Raw genomic sequence first — 27888 nt, forward strand, 5'->3', positions numbered from 1 at the left:
GTGCACATCTCATGTGTAAAAGTATACATATCAGTGTATGTTAGAGGGGAAATTACAGGTCTACACATGTGTGTATATAGATAGTATATATATAGTGTATATGATATCATTTATTTTTATGTATATAACATATGCAACTGTAAAATTCTATATGATACTGACCCAGTTGCTAACTAATTGAAATCTTTGAGAGAAGAGAAAAACAGGAATATTCTTAGATTTTTTTGTGTGTCCTGATTCTCAACAAGTTTTGTGCTTTCACACTTGACACAGTCAAATTAACGTTACAAGAGAAAAGGGCAATATGACAGTTGTACATATATTTAATGGAATATTTCCCAGCCATTAAAGAGAAAGAATTTCAGTCAGTTCTAATGAGGCGAATGAACCCAGAGCCTATTATACATAGTAAAGGAAGTCAGAAAGATAAATACAGTATATTAATACATACATATATATATATATATGGAATCTAGAAAAATGTTATTGGTGAACCTATTTGCAGGGAAGGAATAGAGACGCAGATGTAGAAAATGGACTTGTGGACACACTGAGGGGGGAGAGAGTGGGACGAATGGAGAAAGTAGCATCAGCACACCTGCACTGTCAAGTGTAAAACGTAGCTACTGAGAAGTTGCCGGACAGGGAGCCCAGTCTGGCTCTGTGATGACTGCAGGGGTCGAACGGGGCAGTGGAGGGAGGAGATGTAGGTACAGTCGTGACTGATTTGCACTGTTGTATGGAGGAAACCAACACAACATTGTAAAAAAAAATTTTTAATTTAAATTTTAAAAGCATATAGTTACTCCCCAGAACAAAAGCAAGAGCGACAGTAACAACCACAGTAGCTCTAATAACTAAAGTCTAGCTGACGCTTATTGGTTGCTCCCATGTCTCAGCTACTGTACTCACCTCTTTCCACGGACCCACGGACCCAGTCTCACTCACATGGGCACTTCTGGGCTCTGGAGCAGACTGGTAGTTCAACCCAGAGGCCCCACCCCACTTTCTGCCTTTTAACAGCCAAAGTGGTGTGTTCCAAAACTGATGTGAGCCTGCCTTCCAATGTCCAAGATTCTCAGGGCCTTAAAAAAGAGAGGGAGACCACCTACCGTGTAGTTAAGGAAGCTGAAGGGATCATTTTTACTCACAGAAAAGCCTAGATGTGAAGATTACCACTGATGATTTTTATCTCCTGAGAGCATCATGACAAAAGAATCTTTTTCACTCCAAACACTAGTAGTAATTTTTAGTGAGAAAGACTCTGAACATTCATTATACAGTGTGAAAATTTCCCATTTAATGAAGCCTTTCCCTAAATCAGCATAAGACCAGATCTAGGAATGAAGCAGTTTGGTTGATCCACGCCGACACCTGTGTTTTAAAAATTCCCATTTCTTGAGGTTGACGGATTAATTATTTTCTAGTTTATTGCCCCAATGCATCTTTCTGTTTAGTATCCCCTCTGTTTAATTGCCTTCGACTGAAACCCAGAAGTACTGAAATTGGCCCGGTGAAATTTCACTCAAATATAAGGAAGTCTTAGTACGAGAAAGAACACGGGACAGATGAGATCTCTCCTCCCATTGGCAGCGCGCTGCAGCGCTTCCCGCTCTCGCCGTGTGCGCTCAGCTGCTCTTATCAAAACAGTTTCAAGACACTTGAGCCTCCCGAGGGAGGGACAGGGTTCTTTCTCGCTTCACATGGGTGGCTTCATGCACTCATATTTTGCAGGGATGTTTGACATTGCCCTCATGTCTGAACATTATTAGGCAGCAGTTTTGATTTGTGGGTCCAAGTGCCTCGGAAAGGTTCCCATTACAAGCTAGAAAGGACTGCGTGGACGTTCATCATGTCCTCATTTTAATCGGTGGTCCAAACACGCTTCCAAGTATGGGTCCTTGAGCTGTTTCTCTTTCCTTCGGATTCACATGGATTACCCACACTCGAATTAACATTGTAAGCCTATTGCTGTGATTATAAGTTGTGTAGATTTTTTTGCTTGATATTATTTTTTATTTGCAAAAGAGTTGCACTCCAAACACCATCTTTTAAAAGTTGGCAACACATCGAGATTCAAGCAGCCAGCGGAAAATATTTTAGCAAAACATAGACATATATGTATTGTTTTAATGTGAAATATGTCCAGAGGTTTTTCATTGCTCCCCCAACATTTGGAAAGATCAGATTTGACAGGAAAAATAAGCCCATTTTCAAAGCAACTCTGGCAGATTGATTACACACCAAAATGTTTTCCTGGCTGTCTTCCTTCTCACCAAGAGTATCATCATTTTTTTTTTTTTTTTGCACCAAAAGGAAAGTAATCTTGAAATTGGCTGGGGAAAAGAATGCATGGATAGTATACAAAGCCCATCCCTAACTTTGAGATTTTGATGTTGGTCATCACTTCTGTTTTTTAAATTTATTTACTTGTGGCTGCACTGGGTCTCCATTGCTTTGTGCAGGCTCTCTCTAGTTGCGGCAAGTGGGAACGACTCAAGCTGTGGTGCGAGGGCTTCTCATCGCGGTGGCTTCTCTTGCTGTGGAGCGCAGGCTCTAGGGGCACAGGCTTCAGTGGTTGTGGCGCGTGGGGTCAGCAGTTGTGGCACAGGGGCTTAGTTGCTCCGTGGCACGTGGGATCTTCCTGGACTAGGGATTGAACCCGTGTCACCTGCATTGGCAGGTAGATTCTTTCCCACTGAGCCACGGGACGTCTGATCACTTCTATTTAAACACAACTCCATGTCCTGCTGATGCCTTCTAGTTCATTAGGTTTTGCCCATCTGCATGACCTAGTCTCCGTAGGCAATTAACAAACAACTGGAGGTTTTCTTGGAAACATTTTATTCTGTAGCGCTTCAACTTAGAAACAAGATATTTTAGCTGTTCTCTCTTTCCCATCCAAAAGGATGCTTTTCCTCCCTTGGGAATCCCTCTGACTTGATGCCTTCTTCCCACCCAAGGTGTGCCCTCCTCTGTCTTCTAGATTGCCATGCAACCCCTGATTCTGGCCCCACAATCTGAGAGTCAGCGTTTACTGCAGGCTCCTTCCCCCCCACAGCTCCAGCGCTCTGTGGCGCCTGGGCCTGTGAGCTGATGTGCAGCACACACCCTTCCTGACCTGTGCTCCGTAGTCTCCGCGCTTCACTCCCTGCGCACACCTGCCTCGTAGAGGCACCAGACACGGAGGCTGCTTCATCCCTCTCACCTCCTTCATCCTTCCAACCTATGTCATCTTTGCAGAAGGCCTTTCCCTTCCTGCAGTCAGCCCCTGCACCACTGCACGCTCTCTTCAAAGAGCCCCACACGCTTGCATGTTGTGATTTGATGTTGAAAACATTTCATTTCTGTCTCATTGCTGTTTAAATCTCCTCACACTACAGGTCTGCATTCTTGTTTGCTTGGGATACAGAAATCCTGTAATCACTCTCCAGTCATACACCCTAGTGACAATGAGCAGAACATTTACTCCTATAATTAGTTTGAAAACTTGAATGCAAGATTATTAAATCCAGGGGTATTCTGTTTGGAAGGCTTCTGACCTAATGTTCTTGGTTCCCTGTCATGAGGAAACCAAAACATCTTTCAAGGTCTTCAGACAGAGAAGTGGCAAAGCTGGGCTTTCCTTTCCCTCCTTATAAGGCTTGTTTTATTTTGCCTTGTGTATCTGAGGATCTTACTGGCCAAGCAGTTGTGTCCTCAGCAGAGGGTAAAGGGGGGAGGCTGGGGGATGTAGGTCTCAGTCAAACCTTTGTCGCCTCAAACCTTGCAGGGACACCTTTCAGAGACAATGTTCAAATAAAGGGGAGAGGCTGGGGGATGTAGGTCTCAGTCAAACCTTTGTCGCCTCAAACCTTGCAGGGACACCCTTCAGAGACAATGTTCAAATGCCCCGTGAGCTGGGGAGTCTTTTCGAGTCTTCTTTGTATCAATGCCGCACTTGAATCCATGTCTCCCAGAAGAGCCCACATCAAAGCCACTTGCCTTCCGTCAGCTCCAGAAGTCTCCCTCTCTGCCCTCCTCGGGTTCCGGCAGACTGGACATCAGGGAGGCAGGGTCCTGCAGCACAGGCCTTCTGGGTGGTTGATAAACAAACCTGCTCGCAGCCACCAGAATAACCATGTGGACCCACGCCACGGAGGATCATTCGGGCACTTCCTACCTATAACTCATTTGTTCTGGCCTATTTTCCACTTTTTTCTGTTTGTCATTTATGAGTGACATTCTGTTAACCTGACCCTGTGTTTTCAGATAACCCTGTTCCTATTTTCACTAGCATAAAGAGACTAAAAGTGTGCTTGGTGCTGCCTGTAAACTGCAAGACACGGTAAGGAGCAGAGCCACAGGCACCAGCTGCTGCTGAACTGAGGTGCACAGCTTGTCCCCCTCCTCCTGGGACAGATAAAGCTGTAATCCTCTGAGTGCCCCAGTGTATCTGGGTTCTTTGCTTTTATTGTGGGTGTCACTTTGTGTTCCTTTTCGTCGTTTAGCTTAGATATACTATCTCTTTGCCTCTTCTGTGTTACCCTTACCATCAGTCCAAATTCTAAGGAGAAAATGTATTTTTCCCTTCAGAATGTTCCAATCATTTCCTACCGATAGAAAGGCAGTTTTTCATCAATAGCATCCCTTTTTTAAATATATGCAAGCATATATATATATAATGAGGTTGGTATAACAACATAAATTCGTTTGGATATTTCATATGGGAAAAGGGGTCACGTTTTACGCAAGATGAAGCTGTTAAGAGGACTTTGAAGGTACGTACATATTTACCCAAATATCTGCAAGAGCCCTGGCTCACAGCACCTTGCAGATACTTGTTTGTCACGGAGCAAATAATATGTAGCAGATCCTGTAAGGTCATGTGTACACTTATAAACAGCAAGAATAGTCACAGCAGTAACAACTACAAAATGCTTTCTCACTCACACACATACATCTATGCATATATTTAATGAGCTTTGATTCTCAAGCTGCCTTGGCTTGAGTTTCCCCAAAGCAGAGCCCAAGACAAGCACACTGGCAGGAAGTTTCCTTAGGAAGAGGCCTCAGGGAGCCATCTGGGGGTACAGGCCAGGGAAGCCAGACAGAGTAAGCTGGTTCACACACGTGGACTCCCTCGAACACCACAGCAGCCCCTGGTGAGAAGCCCCCCAGGCCGTTCAGAGGGGCCCCAGGAAATGCATTTCAGACCTTTCCGCCTGGATTAAGGACTCCCATCCTGCTGCAGGCTGCGCTGCAGGGGCCCCGAAGATGCACTGGAGGTCGAGCAGGAAGCTGGGTCTGTGGGACTAACTCCCACTGACCGCTCCCTGGGGGACTGCCTGGACAAGGGGGGCCCAGAGGACCAGCCAAGGCCTCCAGAGTGGTCCCTGGTAGTAGGGGCACCCCCAGGCCTCACTCACAGAGCAGAAACCCTGGGAGGAGCACTCAGCGTGCCTCCCCAAGGCCTGTGGACCCAGCTCTGCTGTGACACAGGTAAGGGGCTTGACACCCAGGTCGTGTGGGATTGTGGGGTTGCAGCCCTGACTTCTGCGGTTTGGTGATGCTGCCGAGGAAACAGCTGTCGTGGAAGCAGCCCTTCGAAAAGGGCAGTGTTGCTAACAAGTCTGGGGCCAGAGACCAAACCGAGGCCATGATCACCACGTGCCGAAGATCGAGCAGGAGCTCGACAGGCCCGAGCAGTCAGGGAACTTCACTCTGACCTCAACAAGTGTTCGACCACACACAAGACAGCCTGCTGACTCCTGCCAGCTTTGGTCTGGTTTCTGGTTCCTGGGCTCTTTTTGTTTTCAGCCTGGGAGATTCAAGTGATGCTTCCTACAGAGATACAAAGAGAACATACAACTATTCTCTCCTTTGTAAAAGGAATTGTTGATTATTACAATGGAAATTCACTGAAATTCAGCTCTGGGAAAGAGATTTGATGATACCACTGTAATGGCAGAAACTGAAGAGGAACTTGATGAGGATGAAAGAGGAGAGTGAAAAAACTCTCGTTGGCTTAAAGCTCAACATTCACAAAACTAAGATCATAGCATCTGGTCCCATTACTTCATGGCAAATAGAAGGGGAGAAAGTGGAAACAGTGACAGATGTTATTTTCTTGGGCTCCTGAATCACTGGGGACAGTGGCAGCCATGAAGCTGACACTTGCTCCTTGAAAGAAGAGCTATGAAAAACACCTGGACAGTGTATTAAAAAGCAGAGACATCACTTTGCTGACAGAGGTCCATCTAGTAAAAGCTATGGTTTTTCCAGTAGTCATGTACAGATGTGAGAGTTGGACCATAAAGAAAGCTGAGCGCTGAAGAATTGATGTTTTGAAACTGTGGTGTTGGAGAAGACTCCTGAGAATCCCTTGGACTGCAAGGAGATCAAATCAGTTAATCCTAAAGGAAATCAACCCTAAATACGCATTGGAAGGACTGATGCTGAAGCTCCAATGACTTTGGTCACCAATGGGAAGAGCTGACTCATTGGAAAAGACCCTGATGCTAGGAGATGCTAGGAAAGATTGAGGGCAGGAGAAGGGGATGACAGAGGATGAGATGGTTGGATGACCTCATTAACTGAATGGACGTGAGTTTGAGCAAACTCTGGGAGATATTGAAAGATGGGAAATCCTGGAGTGCTTCAGTACATGGGATCCCAAAGAGTTACACATGACTGACTGACCAAGCACACACATACTAGGGATTTGTTTTTCAATGATTCTAAAACACTCTTGCCTTTGAAAATTATGATGCACCAAGAAAAAAGTGAAGTGAGTCAGTATTTCAGTGTCTTTCTATGGCAGGCAGAACCTTTGAAACATTATATATTCATGAACATGTATATTTATTAATGCAAACACATCCTCACATGTGGAGATAAATGTAGATGCAGATACATCCATCCATTGTCACCTGTCTGTGGGTGACAGACCTTTAACGCCATATGGGGAGGAAGACTTTGGAAATCAGTGACATTGTTGAACTTGCTAGAATATGAGTGAGGATTCTAGAACCTGCATCCCAGTGCTAGCTGGTATTGGAGTGAAAAAACCCTGGAGACCCAGTGCCCATTCCGGGACTCTTACACTGCACTGGTGTACCTGTCCACCCCTGAAAACTTTGCTACTAAGCCGTTAGCAGTATTACTTTCCACTTCTGGGAGGAAGTATTCAGATCGCAAATGTTATTTGTGTCTTATCTGTTTCCTTTCTGCTCTTTCTGTATCATGTGGGTTTGCAGAACTCCTGGGTAGCTTTCTAGAGAGATCATCTTTGCAGCAGGCTTTTTTTTTTTTAACATGAAATAAATGTGCGCTGCCATAATTACTATGCTAGACAGCTATGAAAGGGGAAAGAGTAAAGGAATTTAAATGATTTTTGTCTAGAAGATACCTTCAAGACAAACTAGCTCTTTATAAGGAAGGCAGGAAGCTTGTGTTGTTTCTTTAAAAGAAGGAGGTGGTGGGAATGCAGATGGGAATGCTTGAGAATCTCAGAACCCGGCCCCGCACGCCCCGCTGAGAGCCGCACAGCAGAACAGACCCCAAGCCTTTCTGCTGCTTTATCTCCTCTGCTAGTGAACCAAAAGGTGGAGGGAATTCCAACAGAGAGAATTCCAGGACAGTTTTGGAAGGTGCCCAGAATACACTGGGTTAATTTGCGTGAAAGCTTAGCGATCAAGTATTTTCTCCCTTGTATATGAGATGTCCTACTGACCCACCATCAGCAGGAATGTGTTCTTAATGGTGTTTTCTCGATACGCCTGATAGCTCTCTTCTGAACCGTTCATATTCTCTTGCCCAAACACCATTCTATCTACTTTACAGTGGATTTGAATAAATAGATTCAACATACATTTATTTGCATACCATCTCCACTGATTGACGCCTCTCTGAGCCGAGTATGTATGACGGTGCCTTGTCTGTGGTGGGGAGGAGCCGATGGCCGTCATTCAGCGTCATGCTCTACTCACAGTTGCTGCAGTAACAATGCTGGGAAATATTTAAACAAGTGTGTTCCCTTCATTTTGCTCTTAATGTTCATAAAGTTATAGCTGCAGCTTCTTGAATTTTATGATTTTATAGCAGACAAAGCTCATGCTTTTCTGGACCATTAAGGAGAAAAAGTTTACCTCTTCTAATAGAGTATCTCTAATTTGACCTCTGGTTAAGTCCTCTCAAGGGTTTAAAGCTATAAAAGTTTTCATATTTTTATATTTATTTACATAATTCAGTGGCCTGTGTGCACATACTTTAGGAAATCACGTACTTACTTGCCTGTGCTTTGCAGAAGCGAAGCAACCTACAAGTGAGCAATTCTTTTTTTAAACTCACATTAGAAATACAAATTATTTGTTTAGTTAGGCTTTGTTTTTCAGATTAATCTCTAAAGCTTTTTAAGCATTTTAACAACTTATTTTAAACCTGATTAACATTAAAAAAAATTTTTTTTTTTTCTAATCAAAAGCAGTGCAACAAAAGCAGAACAATATTCAGTGCCCAGGCTAGGTGGCAAATAGAATAGTATGTTGTTGTTTTTTATTTACTAATTATAACTCGTTTCTTGCTCTGAAATTTGATAAGAAACGTATGAAGTATTTGCCAGAGTATTTACTGTTAACCACTGAAGTGCCTGCTAATGCTGCTGGCACTGCGGCTCACTTCGGGAGGCCACAGGGAGACTTGACACACGTCCCCCTTCTGACTGCGGCTCCCAGACCCTCAGGACTGCGGACAGCTGCGGTCTTCCCCAAGGAGAGAAACTCCACCAAGAACTGCAGATAGTGATTGTGACCTTGGACAAATCAGTGAGCTTCTCATTATGTCTTCCATGGCCTCCAGACCCAAAATAAGAGAGTGTCTTGCTACAAAATACATGTTGTATCAAACATCTCTCTAAAAAATACCAGTTCTAGGAATGCTGTTGTTTCTGACTCATTTTTAGAGGGGAGTTTATTTCAATCTTTTGTTTCAGGAGCATGTCATTTATTCACTACTTTCCCTCCAATGCTTAAATAGAGATGCAAAATTTGGCCATAAAGTAAGAATGTTATTGCTTCAAATGAAGTTTTAAATGCACAGTATTTCTACATGATTAAGTACTTATATTCTAAAGAAATTAAGGAATAAAATTTCACTTTAAGAAGGAATCCATTTAAATAAAGACACCCTTAAGGTGTCATAAACTGACTGGCTATATAACTTATCAAATCCTGAGAATTTGAAATGTTTTGTGACCAAGTATAAGATACCAAATTGAAACTGCTAAATGACATTCCTTGAGAAGCACTTTTTGCTGCTTCCTGTCTGCAACAGAATTATTATTTTGACTTATAAATATGGTTCCTTGGGACTGGTTTGATGTGTTAGTCCACTACAACTCAATTTTTTTTAAGTAACTTAGCAGATTGCTGGTAAAATTAAATGCTGTCACAAGCAGTCTGTGAAGCAAAAGAAGCCCACACAAAAGAGTACTTTCTATATGATCTGATTTATATCAAATTTAAAAACAGACCAAACTACTGATGGTGACAAAAGTCAAAATAATGACTTCTCTGGGCAAGTGTTTAGGAGAGTGTAGGAGGAGTTATCAGTGAGGAAGGAGCATGAGGGAACCTTCTGGGTGCGGGAAATGTTTTATATCTTGATCCCTGTGCTAGTTACACAAGTAAATTCATATTCTAAGGATCCATGAAGCTGTGAATTTAAGGTTAGTACATTTTATACACTTCCTGTGTTTTAGTCCTGAATGAAAATATTTTTAAAGGAGAGATATTTTAAAAAAAAAAATGGTAAACTTTACCATGACATTACGGCCCTCGATACTATGAGTGGTTTTATTTACCTCTGTCTGCAGCTTTCATCCGGTTATACCACTTAACGAAATGAACTTGGGAAAAGTGGTTTTAAAGCGACTGTCTGCAGAGAGCTGTAGATAGAGGGTTAAAGGCATTCGGTTAGGTAAATTAGTAATTTAGCATTCTGAAACTTGATTCTTTCCGGATCAAGCATAAAAGGCATTTGCTCTTGGAAGACCAAGAAAGAATTCATGCAGTTCCCATTAGTCTAAAAATATATAATAAATAAATAAATGTCTGAGTCATGGGTTGCATTTTGACGGAGTTCAGTGCATCAAGTGTAGCAAGAAAATGATTTATCCTTTGACTAGCTGTGCTATCCATTGACAAGAATACAAAATTGCTTTGAGAAAAGTAAAATAAATGAACTAATCTATTGAATTTAATCACATTTTGAGGTATTCCAATTCCAGTGGCTCTTGCTTTTGAGCAGCATTATAAAAACTTGAATAAAGTAGCTTAGTTCTTGTTGGGTTCAGGTTGGAAAGAAGTTATATGTGTGATTGTTGAAACCATTTGTGGGTCATCCTTATAGATCAGGTTTGGGGACTCAGACATACCTGGGTGTGAATCCTAGCTCAGCTGCACACTAGCCATCAGGTCAGTTTGTTTAACCTCAGATTTCTCACTGGTAATAAGTGCCTTTCGTGCTATGTTAGTCTGAAAAGTAAATGGGACAAATGAATCAGGGTTCCCAAACTGTGTGCCAAACCACCCTGGGTCCCTGCAACAAACTCCTAAGAACTCTGGAGATAGTTTACATATTCAAGGGCAATCCCACAATATTTAACATCTGTCGGTTACTGGAATATTTGAAATAGTAGCTCAAAGGAGCTCGGTTTCAGCACTATTAGACTGTACCATTCAGCAAAGCTGGGATTTTGGTGGTTGCTGCTGTTAAAAAGCAAGTACTATACAAAAATCAGCATGGAACTTGAAATGGGGGTGATGGTGTCCAGTCTGATTCCACAGTTTGGGAAGATGGGCAGTGCTAACCAGACATATTCCAAAAATAATTGGGGTTACTTGAGTTTTAGAACAGCTTATATAGGACCTTGCATTTGGTAGGGGGTAAGTTCAATTCACCTTCTTCCTTCCCTTCCCCCAATCCAGATATTACCTTTAATTGCTACCTCTATGATTTGATTATGTTTACTGGAAAACCAGTAAAAGAACCAGTATATCATGTAAGATCTTCATTAAGAAGTATAGTTGAATATCTTCCCAACTTTAAAAACCATTAAGAAAAACAGCCACGCTTCTTGCAAAGTTGTGTTGGGCACAGTGTCTCTTGAGGCGAACGACTTTTACAAGCTTAGAGCACTTGAGGAGAAGCGTTCCTAGCGCAGCATGCCTGTGTTCTGTGGGGCGGCACAGCTGCCTCAGGCCGATCTGGTTTTGGTGGTGCAATGGAAGTACAGACGGTGTGCCAGTTTCACAGAAGTAATGTGGTTCATTTCTGCATGTAATTTATAGTTTGCATGCTTGCCATCCTCACTTGTTCAAAGTTGAACGAGTTTTATAGCATACAGAGAAGCCAAATTTACTTGAACACCAAAGCAATTTGGGAAATAAATTTTCAGTGTGATTCTTCAAATGCTTGTGGTAAAAGTACAAGGGACTTGAATCATTTTCCCATAATTAGTTTCAGTTCTGTAGGTCTGCCCCCTCTCCCTAACCCTATGACTTTGCATGTGTGTCTATTCCAATGGAAGCTAGTGGAAAATTCCTATCCCCTTTCGCTCCACTGCCACGAGTTATAAAAAGCATGTCATTCAGAATCGACTTTTTCTTCTGCGTGCTTGAATTTTTACTCACAGCTTGAAAGAAAAAAAATAATAATTTCAAGAGAGATTTCTCTATCAATGAGATAAGGGTCCACAGCATCACTTTGGGCCACCATAGATTGCTGACTCACTCTGCTTCATGGTCGGATATTTATATGAGCCAGTGTTTTGGGAGCAATAGTATATGACAACGTGCCTTGTCTTTTCTGGAGCCTCATGACACTCATTCACACGAGTCACTTAAGATCCACTTCTCATTGACTAATCAGTGGGAACAACAAGCAAGTGGGGACAGGGGGTGAAGAGACAAGTGTGAATGAGGGGTGAGGGCTTACACAAGTGGTGGGGGTGAGACAGGAGGACTCAGGCAGGAAGTGGGGATGAGGGCTGAGGGCTCAGACAGGAAGTGGGGATGAGGGATGAGGGCTCAGACAGGAAGTGGGGGTGAGGGCTGAGGGCTCAGGCAGGAAGTGGGGATGAGGGCTGAGGGCTCAGACAGGAAGTAGGGATGAGGAGTAAGGGGCAAGTGGGAAGTGAGAATGAGAGGGTAAGAATTCACACAGGAAGGGAGGCTGAGGGGTGGGGGCTCACACAGAAAGAAGTAATAAGGAGCAAGGGTTCACTCAAGAAATGGGAATGAGGGGTGATAGCTCACAAAGGAAGTGGGAGTGAGGGGTGAGGATTCACACAGGAAATGAGGCTCAGGGGTGAGGGCTCACACAGGAAGCAGAGAGGAGGAGTGAGGGGCAAATGGAAAGTGAGAATAAGGGGTGGAGGGGAACTAGGAAGTAGGAATGAGGTGGGGAGTATAAGAAGTAGGGATGGGGGACAAAGGCTCACCCAAAAAGTGGGGATGAGCGCAGAGGGTTCACCCAGGAAGAAGGGACCAGCAGCAGAAGTTTTCCTATTGTTAGAGTTCATTTTTTGTTTCAATCAAATTATGAGTCATCTTATCCCCATTTTTTAACCAAAAATCCCTGTGGTCACTGCTGTGATTTGGTCTTGACTCCCACCAGCTGGTTTAATTTTATCAGTGGTGGTGAATTCTTGAAGGCTTCCCTCAGTTGTAGAAATCTGGTTTCAAATTAACATGGTCCACATGCCAGCTTAAACTTTGTGGCTTAGCGTCTTTGTTGAGTCCCCTCAGCAAAAGGACCTACATTAGAGTTTTGGCTGCTCTTTGGAAATCAAATTATGAGTTGGTTCTGCTGGAATCTTGGCCTTCTCCTGGAGAGACTGTAGGAGTACTTTGGCTTATGGGGGCCAAAGTTAGACCTTAAATGAAGATTTTTTTGAAATGGCCTATCCTGTACCCCATCACTTTCAGGTGGTATGTGCAGACCTCTTTTAATTGTTCCTGAACCTCTAAACCATTGGTCTTCTGGAGTGTGATTGGCTTTGTGGGGAAAGTCCATGCTAGCCTTGGAGACATCCTGGAAATGACAGTGGTAAACTCAGCACTAGGGCATGAACCCTCATCTCAATCCTTCTCCCCCATGGCCACTCGCTCTTCTCTGGCCAACTCAGGGAAGCAGTCTGGGTATTTGATGGCCCCATTGCTGTGGTCTCCATGGTCCCCATAACTGCTCAAAAAGTAAAATCAGTCCACTCATACCCAGAGAGGAGCTGATAGGCGCCATGATGCAGAAAGTGTAACTAATGGATTTTCTCAATGATGACCGTATCATATAATTGAAGCATAATACCATCTAGAAAGGGCTTCCCAGGTGGTGCTAGTGGTAAAGAACCCCCCTGCCAGTGCAGATAGACATAAGAGATGTGGGTTCAATCTCTGGATCAGGAAGATCTCCTGGAGGAGAGCACGGCAACCCACTCCAGTATTCTTGCCTGGAGAATCCCATGGACAGAGGAACCTGATGGGCTACAACTCATAGGGTTGCACAGAGTCACACAGCTGAGGCGACTTAGCACACATGTACCACCTAGAGAGATTTGGAAAGGAAAAATCCTGGTGCTCTCAGAAGCACCAACCTGGAAACTGTTTTGTTTAGAACTGTCCCTCTCTGGTGCTGAAAAAGGTGTTGTCAGGGGAGAGGTGAAGTTACGGCCAGAAGAGGTGGTGAGTGACACTAGGCAGACCTGTGTTTATACCCAAGTTTTCTCTTCCACTGAATGTTTACACAGCTCCTTCTTTCCTAGTTGCCTGCTGTAGTTATTTCATTATCTCCATGTTAGCCTCCCATTGAAACCTCAGTGTAATATATATTATGTTTGACCAGCCCTCAAAGTTTTCCTCAGAAGTCCTTCCTGGGCACCTCAGGAACAACACCAAGACCACTCTGCAGTGTATTTTCTGTAGGGCAGGTTCTATTAGATGGTAGATTAGTCCTGAAAATCATTCAAGGAAGCTTTAAGTCAGTCCAACTGTGTAGATTCCAAAGATACAAGAAAGACAATACGCAATTCGTGGGTTTGTCCAGTTAAGTGTTGCCATCCATAAGGAAGCCAAGTGTCCATCTACAGCAGTACAGTAGGCACATAACTTGTGCCATGCTCATACAGTGGAATGCTGCACAGTGATGGAAGAGGGCAGATCTTAATACACTCAAAAACATGAATGAATCACAGAAATTAAAAAAAAAAAAGACCAACAAAGAATATTACTGTATTCCAACTATGTGAAGTACAAAACTTAGCAAACGTAAAATTAACCTATAGTGGCAAAAGACAGAATGGAGAGCAGCCTGGAGATGGGGACTGGGGGGATGCCAAGTGGGAGGGGCAGGAGGGCACCACCTGGCGGTCATTGCACAGCTTTTATTGTTGTTCAGTCACTAAGTTGTGCCCGACTCTTTATAACCCTGTGACTGCAGCCAGGCTTCCTTGTCCTTCACCACCTCCTGGAGTTTGCTCAAACTCATGTCCATTGAGTTGATGATGCCATCCAACCGTCTCATCCTCTCCTGCTCCCACCTCCTCTTATTGTTGCTGTTCAGTTGCTCAGTCGTGTCCGACTCTTTTCGACCCCATGGACTGCAGCATTACCAGGCTTCCTTGTCCTTCACCATCTCTTGAAGTTTGCTCAAACCCATGTCCATTGAGTGGATGATGCCATCCAACCATCTCATCCTCTGTTGTCCCTTTTTCTTCATGCTCTCAGTCTTTCCCACCATCAGGGTCTTTTCCAGTGAGTCAGTTCTTCGCATCAGATGGCCAAAGTATTGGAGCTTCAGCTTCAACCTCAGTCCTTCCAATGATATTTAGGACTGATTTCTTTTAGGATAAACTGGTTGGATCTTCTTGCAGTCCAAGGGACGGACTCTCAAGAGTCTTCTCCAACACCACAGTTCAAAAGCATCAATTCTTTGGTGCTCAGCTTTCTTTACGGTCCAACTCTCACATCCACACATGACCACTGGAAAAACTACTGCCTACTGTGTTCTCACACAACTATGTATGTATGTTACCATCAGGTGACATGCTTACTTCAGACTTGTTCATTCTATTCTAAGTTACACCTAAAAGAAAAGTGCTGGACTCCATAAAACCGAGACAGCTCAGAGTCAAAGGCGTGTCTAACCGAGCATCTGAATACATGAAAAGCAATGGGTTCCCTGATCCAGTCTTGCATTTGGGGGAGCAGGGGTGTATTTGTGAATGGACCGAGTTCCTGCTTTTCACGGCTTCTTATTCTGCCCGCCCGTTACTCCTACAGGGCTGTCTTGGGAAGGGTCACATTTCAGTTTTACCACCTTCACTTGCTTATTCATGAGTCCCTCCCTGTGTCTGCAAACAGAGCCAAGTGTGTGCCGCTGTCTGCAGACGCAGCAGCTGCCATCTCGCTGTTAGACGTGTGTGTGTCTTGTGACGCCAATGGATAGCAGCTGCTGTTTACACTCATGCAGTGTCACCAGCATATGGAAGCTTAAATCATTCAGGTTTGACTGTTCTGCTGCTCTGCCTAGGTCCCAGTCCTCAAAGTGAGAAAGGGAAGCTGAGAGAAGGTGGGACCGGGCTCAGAAACAGGGCAGACCTTGGTGTGAATCCCTGCCCGGCATCCTCATATCTCTGCATGCTCGCACTTCTCGGCCTTCCCCAGGATCAGCATCTTCTCACTGGATCTCACACTTGTTCTTACTCCTGGTGCTGGACGTGCTTGGGGCATGACCACTGTGTGTAGCATCAGAGCAGCAGGTGTCAGGGGACCACCATGAGGTCAGGTAGCTCTCCTGGTTCACTCAAAAAGATGTGTTATTATAAGAAGCTTGGAAATAAAGAAACTGTCCTAGTAGTGCCATCTGGTACCACTCTGAGTTTGAGTTTCTTGAAAAAAAGGAAGAACAGAACATCTCCCTGCAATAGGCTATCCCGAGAGTAAATGCGCAGATGTCACGAGCCGCGAACGCCTGGTGAACACCAGGGGCCGTCCTGCCGGGCGGGAGCAGCCTACCCCTGTCCCATTACTTACAACCGCACAGCAACGAAGCGGGGATAGCCTGTCTCTGGGTCTGCCTCTCGTGACTGCTGTCATATGAACAATAGCCTTTCTACAAGAACTCTGAAGACTTTTTAAGCAAACCAGCTAAGTATGCTGGCCTCAAAATGAGGTTGAAAGCCCCCTTGTTGGGGAAGAGGTGAGGAAGTGGTGGATCTGTGTTCTCCCTTGAGGATTTTGAATCACTTTAAACTGAAATGGATAGAGAAAGGGTCCATATTAAGTAGAGAGTTGTTTATTGACCAGATATTTTTATCCTTTTTCCCTCCTCATCCAAGGACCATTTCTTTTAACGGTAGTGGTATTTCAGGTGAAGAAGGGAAAGGAAAGTAGTATGCTATTCAAGGACAGCTATAAAACCTAGGTGGCATAGGGCAGGCTAGTCAGGCAGAAAGGAATAAATAATACATGTTAAATAAACATTGTCCAATTAGAGGGAAAGGACATACAGGTTTATCATGCTTGTCATAATCCAAGGTGGAGCCATACTTGAAAATACGGAGAATTAATTACATCACAAAATGAACACTTGTTTTTTGAGGGGATGTTGTTCTGATTAACTTTGATTCTTTAATTTGTTACATAATTATCCCAACCATCACTGCTTTTAAGAGCATTTCACTATTGCAGTTAAGTTACAGCCAGTTCAGTTTAGGAATTCCTGTTGCTAATACTTTATTGTAAGACTGGATAAGTTTATTTTAGGAAATTTAAGAACCTATTCCTTAGTAGCTAAAAATAATAAGGAATTTCATACACAAAAAAAACAAATGTTAAACATAGATAGTTGGCTTGTGGTCGGAATTTGATTATTTTATGTTACTCAGCAAAATATCTTCTCTCCAGCAGCATTTTTGTACCAGCATTTCCCATTAAGAAGATCACTTAACTTAGAGAAATACAGAAAGCTACATCTGTATGCAATAATTTTTCAAGATTCCAAAGACTAGATAGTAGTTAATAAAACTTGAAGGAATTCTTGAATTATCTTCAGGCTAATATTTATAATTATCTAGCGAATAATCACGAGTTGATAAATATCTTGTTGATTCCACAAATCTAATGGCAGAGAAAATGCTTGCAGGAGCCCAAAGGAAACAGTACATCTTTGGAATTTTGAGTCTTTTCTACCAAGATGTGTGGGTTGACTAGTTAACCCCAGAATGCCTGCTTCTTAATACTCATATAGTTCTGCCGCCTTCTTCTATAAAAATACAACATGCAGAAGAGTAACACTGTTCTTAACTTACCAAAAGCTGAAGTGATAAAAAATTAAGTTTAACGATGAGACCTGACTTTGAATGGGCTCATGGCTCACCTGTGAGCACGATGGGACAGACGGAGGTGTTCTAGGAGAAGATGCCCTGCATGGTTTCGGAGCCCAGCATTTCTGCAAAGAGGCTGTCGGCCCCCTGATAGAAACAGGACCTTTTACGAGCACACTTAGAACTTGCTGTCTGTGTTGAAGGAAAGCTCATTGTCTTACAAAGTAAAGATGTGCCTTGAGGTATAAAGTCAGATCATTTAACCTAATGAGACTGAGTAGATTGTAATCTTTAATGTGAGAGGTAGTACAGATCTTGATAAGTGTCTTTCTGGTATCATTATTAAAATTAATTATAATGATAGTCCCAAACTTTCCAGCATACTTTTGCATTCATCGTCTTATTTGAAACACATAGTAATCCTCTGAGGTCCCTGCTGAAGGTAAGGAACGCTGAGGTTTCTGAAGGTACACTGTGGGTGTTCAGCTAGTTAAGTTAGTTGAGTAGTCAAGATAAGAGGGTCACTGAACAAGTGTACAGTTAATCGTGCTAAAAAAAAAAAGTTCACTAAATGAAAGAAGGCAATTTGAAAAGGCTACATACTGTGTGATTCCAACTATGTCACATTCTGGAAAAGACAAAAGTATGGAGTCAGTAAAAAGTTTCATGGCTGCCAGGGGTTGGAGGGAGTGGAAGTGAGTAGGCAGAGTATGGAGGATTTTTAGTGCAGAGGAAGTACTCTGTAATAGTGGGTACAGTGTCATCATACATATGGCCAGACCCACAGAATGCACAGCACCAAGAGTGAGCCCTGGGTGCTGAGGAGGTGTCCGCGGTTCACTGACTGTAACAAATGCACTCTGGAGTGGCGGCCGCTGATAGTGGGGAGGCTGTGCACATGAGGGGTGGCAGTAGGGAGCTTGTGGGGAATCTTTGTGCCTTCTGCTCAGTTTTGCTGCAAACCAAAAACTTCTCTAAAAAAAAATTAGATCTTTTTTTTTTCCCTTAAGATCACTTACTACGAATAAGAAGGAACAAATGAAATGAAAAACTTGTATTCTGTAGCTTCAGGTTGCACCCGTTAACCTAGCCAGCTGTCCTGGGTTGGCCAGCCCAATAGTTATCTGCATGTTTAATGCAGACACTAAAATGCAGGAAAACAACAAGCGCACCCAACTGCGCGCTTGTTAACAGTGATAGCATGGACCTCATGTGTAAACACGGTTTATTTTAGATTTGTTTTTCTTTGAATCTGACCAGATGTTTCTAGGAAATCTCTTCTTTTGGTGTGGAACGCCTTTATCCCAAATTCTAGAGAATGGGAACACGTCATTCCCTTTGCTCTGCACGTGCACTCACTTGCTTCAGTCGTGTCGACTCTTTGTGACCCCATGGACTGTAGCCCGCCAGGCTCCTCTGTCCATGGGATTCTCCAGGCAAGACTACTGCAGTGGGCTGCCATGCCCTCCTCCAGGGGATCTTCCGACCCAGGACTCAAACCACGGTCTCCATCATTGCTGCTGAGCCACCAGAGAAGCCTCCTCCCTTTGCTCTAGTTTGGCTCAGTTCCTGGGGCTGTCTTGGGCCTAAACAAAACCCCTAAAATGGTCTCAAGTTCTTTTCACCTCTACCTTTTTCCATCAGGGTGGTGGCCTTGAGGGCCTCCGAGGCTCCTCTGGGGTGGGCTGTCAGACTGTCTTTATCAAGTCACAGCAACTCAGCAGGTTCTACTGATGAATATAGCCTCCTGCCCGTAGGTTCCTGATGTCAGACAACTCTGCTTTTGAACTGACCACTGAAGAGTGCAGCCAAAGTGGAAGCCTTCCGTGGGAAGCACGCTCAGCCCATAACTAAATGTTAACTAGTGACACACACAGGCTGACGTGCAATGACGGGGCTAATGTGTATGTCCTGGAATACTGAAGACTCATATAGGCGGCAGGTTTTGTCACCAGGTTAATCAGTGGATCAAGTTACCCCGGTGGAATCGTCCCTCTCACTTCGGGAAGACTTGTTTATATGGTCTAGACAGAATGTAACAAAATCAAGAAATGGAGAGGTTGAACATTGGCTTCCTTTTAAGACTTAATATTCTCTACCTAAAAGACCACTGCTACTACTACTAAGTCACTTCAGTCGTGTCCGACTCTGTGTGACCCCATAGACGGCAGCCCACCAGGCTCCGCTGTCCCTGGGATTCTCCAGGCAAGACCACTGACCGTTATAAATACTCAGCACACACAAACACTGGGAAACTCTAGGAAACTGTGTCACCGGGTTACAGTGTTGTATTTCCCACAACCTCTGCATCTGAATACCTCTTCCCTTAAAAATCACTCTGTCCATGAGAAGATATAAAATCACACACATGGTTCAAAATGATAGCTTATATTCTTAATGTATACACTTAGTTTTCTTGACTGTTAGTTTATTATGTATTAAACAGTGGAAGTGAAAGCTTGGTAGTGTTAAGTTGTCAGGTTAATAGAAAGATTTTGAAAGGCGTTCTCAAGGGTCAAAAGATGGCTCAAAGGAAAGAATGAGGCTGATGTTGGAGGAAAGCAATTACCAGCCCAGGCACCCCCAGGCAGGTTCCTATGGAGGTTTTAATTAGGTTCTAGTTGAGTTGCAAAGATAATGGTTTTAGCTGGTTGAAGGAGGTGATGATGGTAAAGGGATTAGGCTCACTTCTCAGAGATTTTTAGTGGATTTCATATCTTTAGTCAGCAATGCTTGCCAAGTGTAGGATACGAAAGAAAGGTGGTTTTATGGGCAGATATCTAATTGAAATACTGATTTAAAGACAGACAGCTAGCACACCTGTCAGTTCAGGTGGCTGAGGAACTTTCATCCCTTTATTCTCAAACCATACAAGAAAATCATTTTAATCCTGATCAGTGTTGAAACTCTTAACATTACCCATAATTTTTTTTTTTTTTACTGCTTTTGATTTCATCAAATCACTGAGCTTGACATTAATTTTTCATTTTAAATGTGAATAGTATGACATCAAGTTATTTTTGGTCACATCTGCCTGTAGAATGCTAGATGGGAGATACACCCTAGTCATTTCTTAAAATCAGTGGAGGACAGGGCAGGTCACAGGTTACTCTTCTGGGGCTGAATTTTATTTGCCTGGACTTTCGAGTGGTACTGTGAAATTCAAGCTGTCACGCTCACTCAGCATCCAGAAGAGGGTTATTTTATGCATGCTCTGTAAGAAGGTCCAGACTTTCTCTTGGTTATCATATAATTTGTTTTCACTCTTCTGAACTTGGTGGAATTTCATGTGAGTACTGTAGACACACGACATCCCCAGTTGCTTTTTTTTTTCTTCTTAGCAGCTTTGGTACCGTCCCCACACAGGACAGACCGCAAATGTTGCCTGGTAACCAGTTTGCCCACACTGTAGCCTTCATGTTGCAAGACTGCTGGCATGCCCTGGTATTGGGGTGCCAGGGTGTGCCCCGGAACACCTGTGCTTGTCCTAAGACAGGACTCACAGGTGGTGGGACTTGCCTCTCTTACTGACCTGAGATGTCAAGCAACTTACTTTGCCTCTCAGACCCACTTCCTTTTTTATTTTTAATAAAAAAGAATTACAAGTTATCTGATAGGTATAGGTATATAATACTATGGTGTATACAGCATGTTGTTTAAGTCATCATCACCATATAGGCATATCTGTATGCTCAGTAGGAAGGGTACTTATTTTGAGTGCTACATACAATGTGTCTAATGCATGCTCTGTGGTGTGATTTCCCACAGCCACCTGTTACTTTGGTAATCAGGAAAAGTGACCATTCGGAAGCTGTTTCGATTGGCTTTCAGTTTGTAAAAAAGGCTCCAGTGGGGTGACCACACTGTCTGGGACTGTTCCCCTGCCCCCTCCCACCCCCCAAATACCTCACCTCATGCACGTAAACTGTCTCCTTTCACTCGGAGCTGTGGCACTTACCACCTTCTGACCACGAGTTCCAGCAAGAACGTGGGGGTGTCAGGCACCATGTCCACAGCAGGGCAGACCCCAGTCCTTGTCTTCACCCCACTGGTTCACCCCCAAGCACCTCGAGCACTGCCTGGGCACACATGGGCCTTCAGTGCTTATTTGTTGATCGAATAAATGAACTTTAGTGACGCCTGCCCTAGACACCAGAACCTGAAGCACCCCAAAAGGAAACTTGTTTGTGTTAATGAGCTGAGAAACAGCCCTGTATTCATATTCACCCACACTCGCCCTCCCAGCAATCTTCTGCTCTTTGCAGCCCCACGGAAAAGTCTGCTTTTTGTCAGAGGAGGGATGTGCGTGCTTTTCCGTGCTTGTTTTTCCTCTCTGGGTGACCCAGGCAAGACTTCTGCACTGCAGCCCACACTGATATTCCCTGACCGTGTTTATGAGTGGTTAAAAATAGGTGGAGTTGTGGCTACTACATCTGTGTTCGAGAGGTATCTCTGGGACACGGTGAGGTAAGGTGTGCAAACTGCTTTGAATTTATTCAATGCCACCTCTGTTACTATGTTACAACCACTGCTTCAGTGGTAAAAGTGGTAAAAGTGGAAAGTTGAGTGGCTCTCTTCATATCAGAAGAGTTCTAGAATAATTGAGAAGAAAAATCTTGTCAGATTCCTTCAAGTCAAAGAAAGATGTAATGAAAATAGAGGAAAAAAAATACGTATACACACACACACTTACAGTAGACCCTTGAACAACGTGAATTTGAACTCCCTGTTATGTGCATGCTTAGTCACTCGGTTGTGCCCAGCTCTTTGTGACCGCACGAACTGTAGCCCACCAGGCTCCTCTGTCCATGGAATTTTCCAGCAAGGATCCTGGAGTGGGTTGCCATTCCCTCCTCCAGGAGATCATCCCCACCCAGGAATGGAACCCATGTCTCTTGCGTCTCCTGCATTGACGGGCAGATTCTCTACCACTAGTACCACCCAGGAGCTGGTCCACTTATATTCAAGATTTTTTTTTTTCCAATAAATACATAGTACAGTACTACACAGTTCACATATGTATGGCTTGTATTTTATTTTTAATTAAAAATGTAAATTATTTTATAGGTTTAGATATGTGTGTTATATAATATATACTTGTTATACACAATTATATGGATGGCTCAGACAGTAAAGAATCTGCCTGTAATGCTGGAGAGCTGGGTTTGATCCCTGGGTCAGGAAGATCCTCTGGAGAAGGGAATGGCAACCCACAGCAGTGTTCTTGCCTGGAGAATCCCATGGACAGAGGAGTCTGGCAGGCTACAGTCCATGGGGTGGCAAAGAGTCTGACATGACTGAGCAACTAATACACATATACGTATTTACACCAAGTGCATATGTTTGTATAATTATAATTATGTATTTATAGGGGACAAAGGCTAGTTTGGTGAGTCGTCATTATCAGTAAGTAATAGAGATGCTCTGCAAATTATGAGCATCTGATCTGGAAGCAGTCTGTGTGTGTTCATGACTCATCGCATCGCCCTCTTCATCTCAGCCCAGGACCTCCAAAGCTGCCCGGGCCTGGGGTCCTTTGGGGTCCAGGAAGTGGAACCATGTGAGCTGCCTCCTCTGTCACAGCAGCCGTCCCACTGACGGCCCCTCCCTGTGCTGACGGACTCCATCACCCTATTCTCCTCTCCTCCTCGCTCTCTAGCCCCCAACTCTCCTTCCTCCCTTATATATTGCGCACACCCCTTTAGTCCAGATTCTCCTTTACCTTTGTCTTCCAGATTTTCCCCTAAATAAAATCTTTCTTTCAGCCTCTTTTTATGTCAGTGTGAGCCCCCTCAAAAAAGAAGAAAAGATTCTGATCACTGTATAATACCACCATTCATGTTTTAAGAAGAAGGAAATGTATTTGTTTTGATATTAAATTGTTTCAGTAAAGGGCTAGCTTCCCTTGTGGCTTAGACTGGGGGAAAAAAAAAATCCTCCTGCAATGCGGGAGACCTCAGTTCCATCCCTGGGTTGGGAAGACCCCCCTGGAAGAGGACACAGAAAGCCACTCCAGTGTCCTTGCCCAGAGAAGTCCATGGACAGAGGAGCCTGGCAGGCTGCAATCCATGGGGTCGCAAGGAGTCGGACACGGCTGAGCGGACGTGTAAATGACAAAAATACATCACTCAGTGTTCATCTTATGGAAGGGCACTGTACTTTAAGAGGAAGCAGAATTTGCATCCTACTTTCTACTGTTTGACTTTGTAATTTTACATGGCCCGTATATTACTCTCACATTTTTGTTTTATTCTTAAGAGATACATATGGCGAGAGGGTTAATTGGCACTGTTGCTCTTGAATTACACACACACAAAGCTTCAGTTACTTTATGGAATAGAGTGAGTCCTGTGGACCAGCGTGAGCATCTGACCAGCGTTTATAAGGTGGCCAGCACCTCTTCAAGTGCATACAGTGCGGTCACTGGCTTACAGGTGGACTCCTGGGTTACAACATGTTTGTAAACTGGAAAGGACCACATTGGTTAAAATCAACCAATTTTCAAAACACAGTATGGAGGCTAGCTGGTTGTCTAGTGTCTAACAGAGAAGTCAGATACGATGGAAGGTGTACACAGGTCCACCTCCTGCTCGGAGGCTCTGTGGGCAAGTCTGCGTCTTCACCCCGGAGGACACTGCATCGTTAATCCAGGATGTCAGACAGTCCCCTTCAATGCGTGGAGGCCACCTGCCCATGGGAAATGGATGTTATGTCTATACTGTATGTAATGCAAACTACCCGTACAGTGAGCGCGTGTTTTTTTGTAATACATAACGGGTAAGCACACATTGTACTCTGCATCACACGGTAAACACGATACTAGGCTTGCCTTTTCCTGCCTTAAATCTGTTGTACTTCTCCTACCACAGTGAAACTTTCGTCATCTCTTCCTCCCTTATTATGATGATATTAATGTGTAACTAAACAGTAATAGTAGTCATCTCCTCACAGTCTTGCCTAAGGTTTAGTCAGCTTGATGAAGGCACGGCCGGCGCTCGCTTCCAGCAGTGAACAGTCACGTGTCATGGCTTGGGGATGAGGGCAGTGCAGGCAGTGGGAATGGCAGTTCTGTTCCCGCGGCACCAGAGCCTTGGCTGAGGCTGCATGGGGTTTGCTTGCTTTCCTTCAATGAACCAAGCTCCCGTTTGTTTGCTGGCTTGTTTGTTTGGATGTACAGTGCATGGGGTTTGTTTTCTTTCCTGTAATGAACCAAGCTCTCATTTGTTTACCTGTTTGTTTAGCTATACAGCTGAGGAGTGTTTTGTAGGCACACAAGATCATGCACACACACAGAGTCAGTCCCTGGCAGGTTTTGTAGCCACACAAGAACACACATACCTCTCACCATGGTGGTGAGTCTCTCACCATCAGTTTTTCCCTTTAACCATAGTTTTGTTCTTAGGAGCACAACTACTGCTCCCTGTATTTCAGCTAACGAATAGTTCTCATACTCTGTTGAAAGGATATAGCATCGTTGGTTGTAAAGAAAGAAAAGAATCTCCATTCAGGTTTACAGTTCCCAGCCTGTGCTTCTGTCATTTAAAAAATAATAAGATTACAAGGAAATGTTTGCATCAACTTAAGAGGCATTAGCTTTATTTTTCAAAACATTGTTTGCAAGCACAATAGGCTTTGCAGTTGTTTATAGCTTTTAAAGTATTCATCAGTATGAAATAACTGTTTATTTCCTTTCCCTGTTTCTTCTGATTGAGGACAAAAAAAAAAAATTTCGTTCTCCTAGCAAGATACAATGCACTCCACTAAGTTATTTGTCAGATTTTATAAAGTGTGTTTACTGTCCCTGGGGCAGAGGTTTAGAATAGCTGCAGGATTAGCAAGGGGATGTGACCCCATGCGGTGTTCTCTAGATCTCTGGGTGTGTTTGGTCCCTAACCATCACGATTGATCTTGTCCTTGCTTCCCAGCTGACCAGCAAGGGCGCCTTCCCTGTGCTGTTCATTCATGCTCCCCTACGCTCATTCAGAAGTCCGCCGCTTCCCCTGCCTGGCTGGCTCGAGGGGCAGAATGGCATCTCTCGATGATGTGCAAAACTGCTTTCTTAGTCCGAGCTCCCAAAGGGCTACTAGCCACAGAGAAGGAGAAACGGTGTTCATCTACCCTGAGATTCACCAGGCACTTGGTCTTATTTTCCTTCTCAGCAAGTTTTCTTAAAACCTTAAAAAGCCCTCTCCCCACTCCCATTCTTAGTGTTAATCAGGGAAAGAAAGGAAGTATGGAATCATAAAAAGAAAAAAAACTGCCCTAAAGAAAAGGAAATACGCAGAACACAGCATGGTGCTTTTCTTTCTGTCATAATCTATCAATAGGGGTTCGATTGTTGATCATTGTGGCTTATCTGTCATCCCATTACATGTTATTTTCTCCCTTATGAGAAACGCAGTGTTTATTATCACAGGTGGCAAAACACCGAAGTAAAAAACAAGCAGAGAGGTTACATTCAATCACTGGAAGCGGGTTTCGTGTTGGCGTTTTTGCTCTCATTCCAAAACCAGGAGCCAGTAAAGCAGGCGAGTGCACACCCTGACTTTCTCACGTGTACATAACCCAGAGAGGCTGAGAGCGCAGGTGTGAGCCCTGAAAAGATCAGCATGAAGTCACTCTCTGTGACACTGAGCTCGCCGGCTAAAGAAAGAATGTAGAAACACCATTGTGCTACTGTTCAAATATTTGCTCATTGAACCTGGAAAGGAAAAAATGTTGGTCACCTCGTGTCGGATTCCTGGTCCTTCTCCTTCTCTAAACAGCGTCTCAGAGATGGAGGAGCAGGGGGTTGTTTATCTAAGAGAGAAATACGAGCTCTGTGTGTGGAGTTCCAGGTATACCTAACATGGGCTTCTTTAAGCAAGCATAATTTAGCCGTCCTGAATTTGGCAAGACACTCTTTTATGTTTTTGACCGTGTATCCTAAGAGACGACTCGGGCAGACTGTTCACTGTGAACAGCGCGTCTCCCATCCCACGCCACGTCCAGCAGCCCTGGCGTTAAGCGAGCGGCAGGCGGCGGGGCGACCCAGGAAGAAACGGGAAGCCCGCGAGCAGATGTTGAGGATAGAAGTTTGCCTTCCAAACATGCGAACCTGTATGACTGCATACTTTCCAAGTTTAACATCACTATTTGCACATCTGTGAATTTTAGGAGGTTTTTTTTTTTAAGCACCACAGGGAACTTCTTAAGAAAGAGAGTTTGCCCAGAAGGGATCATGCTCACAGACAGGACTAATGAGTCTCACATTACAGGGCAAGTCTTTCTGATACGTTTCTGTTGTTCTCTGTTTGATTTGAAGCGACCCCTCTTGTTACACTGAATGCAGTGCCGAGAGGGCTTTCATTCATCTCGGCTCAGGACCAAAGCAATAACGTGGTCATTTCCTCTCTGAAGGTAGGAGAGCTAATGAGAAATGCAGATTAGGAGCCAAGATCTATTCTGAGATTAAGATAAGGTGTCCTAACAGAAGGTTTACAGCAAAACGAAAGACTCGGGCAGAGTGTTGAATGGGGAAAAGCGGCTTGCTGTTAAAGTTCCCATCTGGCTTGAAACCGTAGTCCTGTGCTGTGCAAGCGCCGTGATGCGATGTCACTGTGATAGTCAGGGAGGAATCCATGTGTGCAGTTTGTCTGAGCCCCCTTTAGAATATACACAGCCCACAACAAGAAGAACTTCAGGGTGGTTTGGGGTTTGTATAGACAGCTTCACTTATGAAAATGATAGCTTGTGAAAGCAAAACTGAGCTTTCAGTATCCTGTCTGAGTCCAATTCTCTGTGAAAAGCCTGAAGCAGTGGGCTCGTGGGAGCCCCAAGAACGCGACCACCTTGTCACAGCGTCACTGCGGCCAGGTGCCCTGCACGCCCGCCCTGCGTGGGGTCACCTTCAGAGCCGCTGGAGGAACTGAAGGGGCTGCGCCACTAACTCCGCTGGCACGCTGGCAAAACTCACCCCCACCGACAGTTGACAAGCTCTCGGCATAAAACCCCCAAGGTTCTGAGAAATGGACGGTCTGCTTTATTTAATTTCCTCTCCTTTACCCAGAGCCCCGATCTATTTTAGTAAATAAATTCAGGAAATTGGTAAAGCACTTTACTCCATCCGTTATGTATCCGTAATTAACGCGATTGTCACGTTTTTCCTGGCTCCGGCGCTGTGTTGCTCACAGCTTCCCTCCCGCGCCTGCGGCCGGTTTATAAGGTCCCTGGTAATGGGTGTCACAGAGTTTAAACCACTGGCACAAACAACACAGCCCATATGTTGTGCCGAGAAGGGCACTTCCTCTGTTCATAAAGATTCCTGACCTTAGAGACGTCTCTCCACTGATCCCAGCACTGTCTCCCAGTAAACCGTGTCCCTGTTCAGCCCCGGCTCCTTTGCAGGGCAGCACAGGAGACAGCAAGTGGCCGTTCACTCAGAGGTGTCAGCCACCACCTGCCTTCTCTGGCCACCGCCTCCTGCCCGCCCGCCGGGCTGGCGGTGAAACCTGAGCCGGCAACACCGTGCCCAGGAGCGGCGCCTC

General features: G+C 44.3%; 2 protein-coding genes and 1 long non-coding RNA gene across 7 annotated transcripts in view; 1 reads left to right on the top strand and 2 right to left on the bottom strand.

Annotated features, from left to right (window-relative positions):
- MCPH1 (microcephalin 1) overlaps positions 1–27888 on the top strand; it is a 232250-nt gene that overhangs the window by 129511 nt on the left and 74851 nt on the right. The gene's annotated exons all lie outside the window — the stretch shown is intronic.
- Positions 1–27888, bottom strand: part of ANGPT2 (angiopoietin 2) — a 61027-nt gene that overhangs the window by 32253 nt on the left and 886 nt on the right. The window lies entirely within an intron of this gene.
- LOC133239791 (uncharacterized) lies at positions 7241–27887 on the bottom strand. The gene is made up of 2 exons (XR_009733966.1): positions 10415–27887; positions 7241–9925 (listed from the first exon to the last, which is right to left on the bottom strand). It is a non-coding gene; the product is annotated as an uncharacterized LOC133239791 (long non-coding RNA).

The sequence above is a fragment of the Bos javanicus genome, chromosome 27 (assembly GCF_032452875.1).
Source record: "Bos javanicus breed banteng chromosome 27, ARS-OSU_banteng_1.0, whole genome shotgun sequence".
Lineage (NCBI taxonomy): Eukaryota > Metazoa > Chordata > Mammalia > Artiodactyla > Bovidae > Bos > Bos javanicus.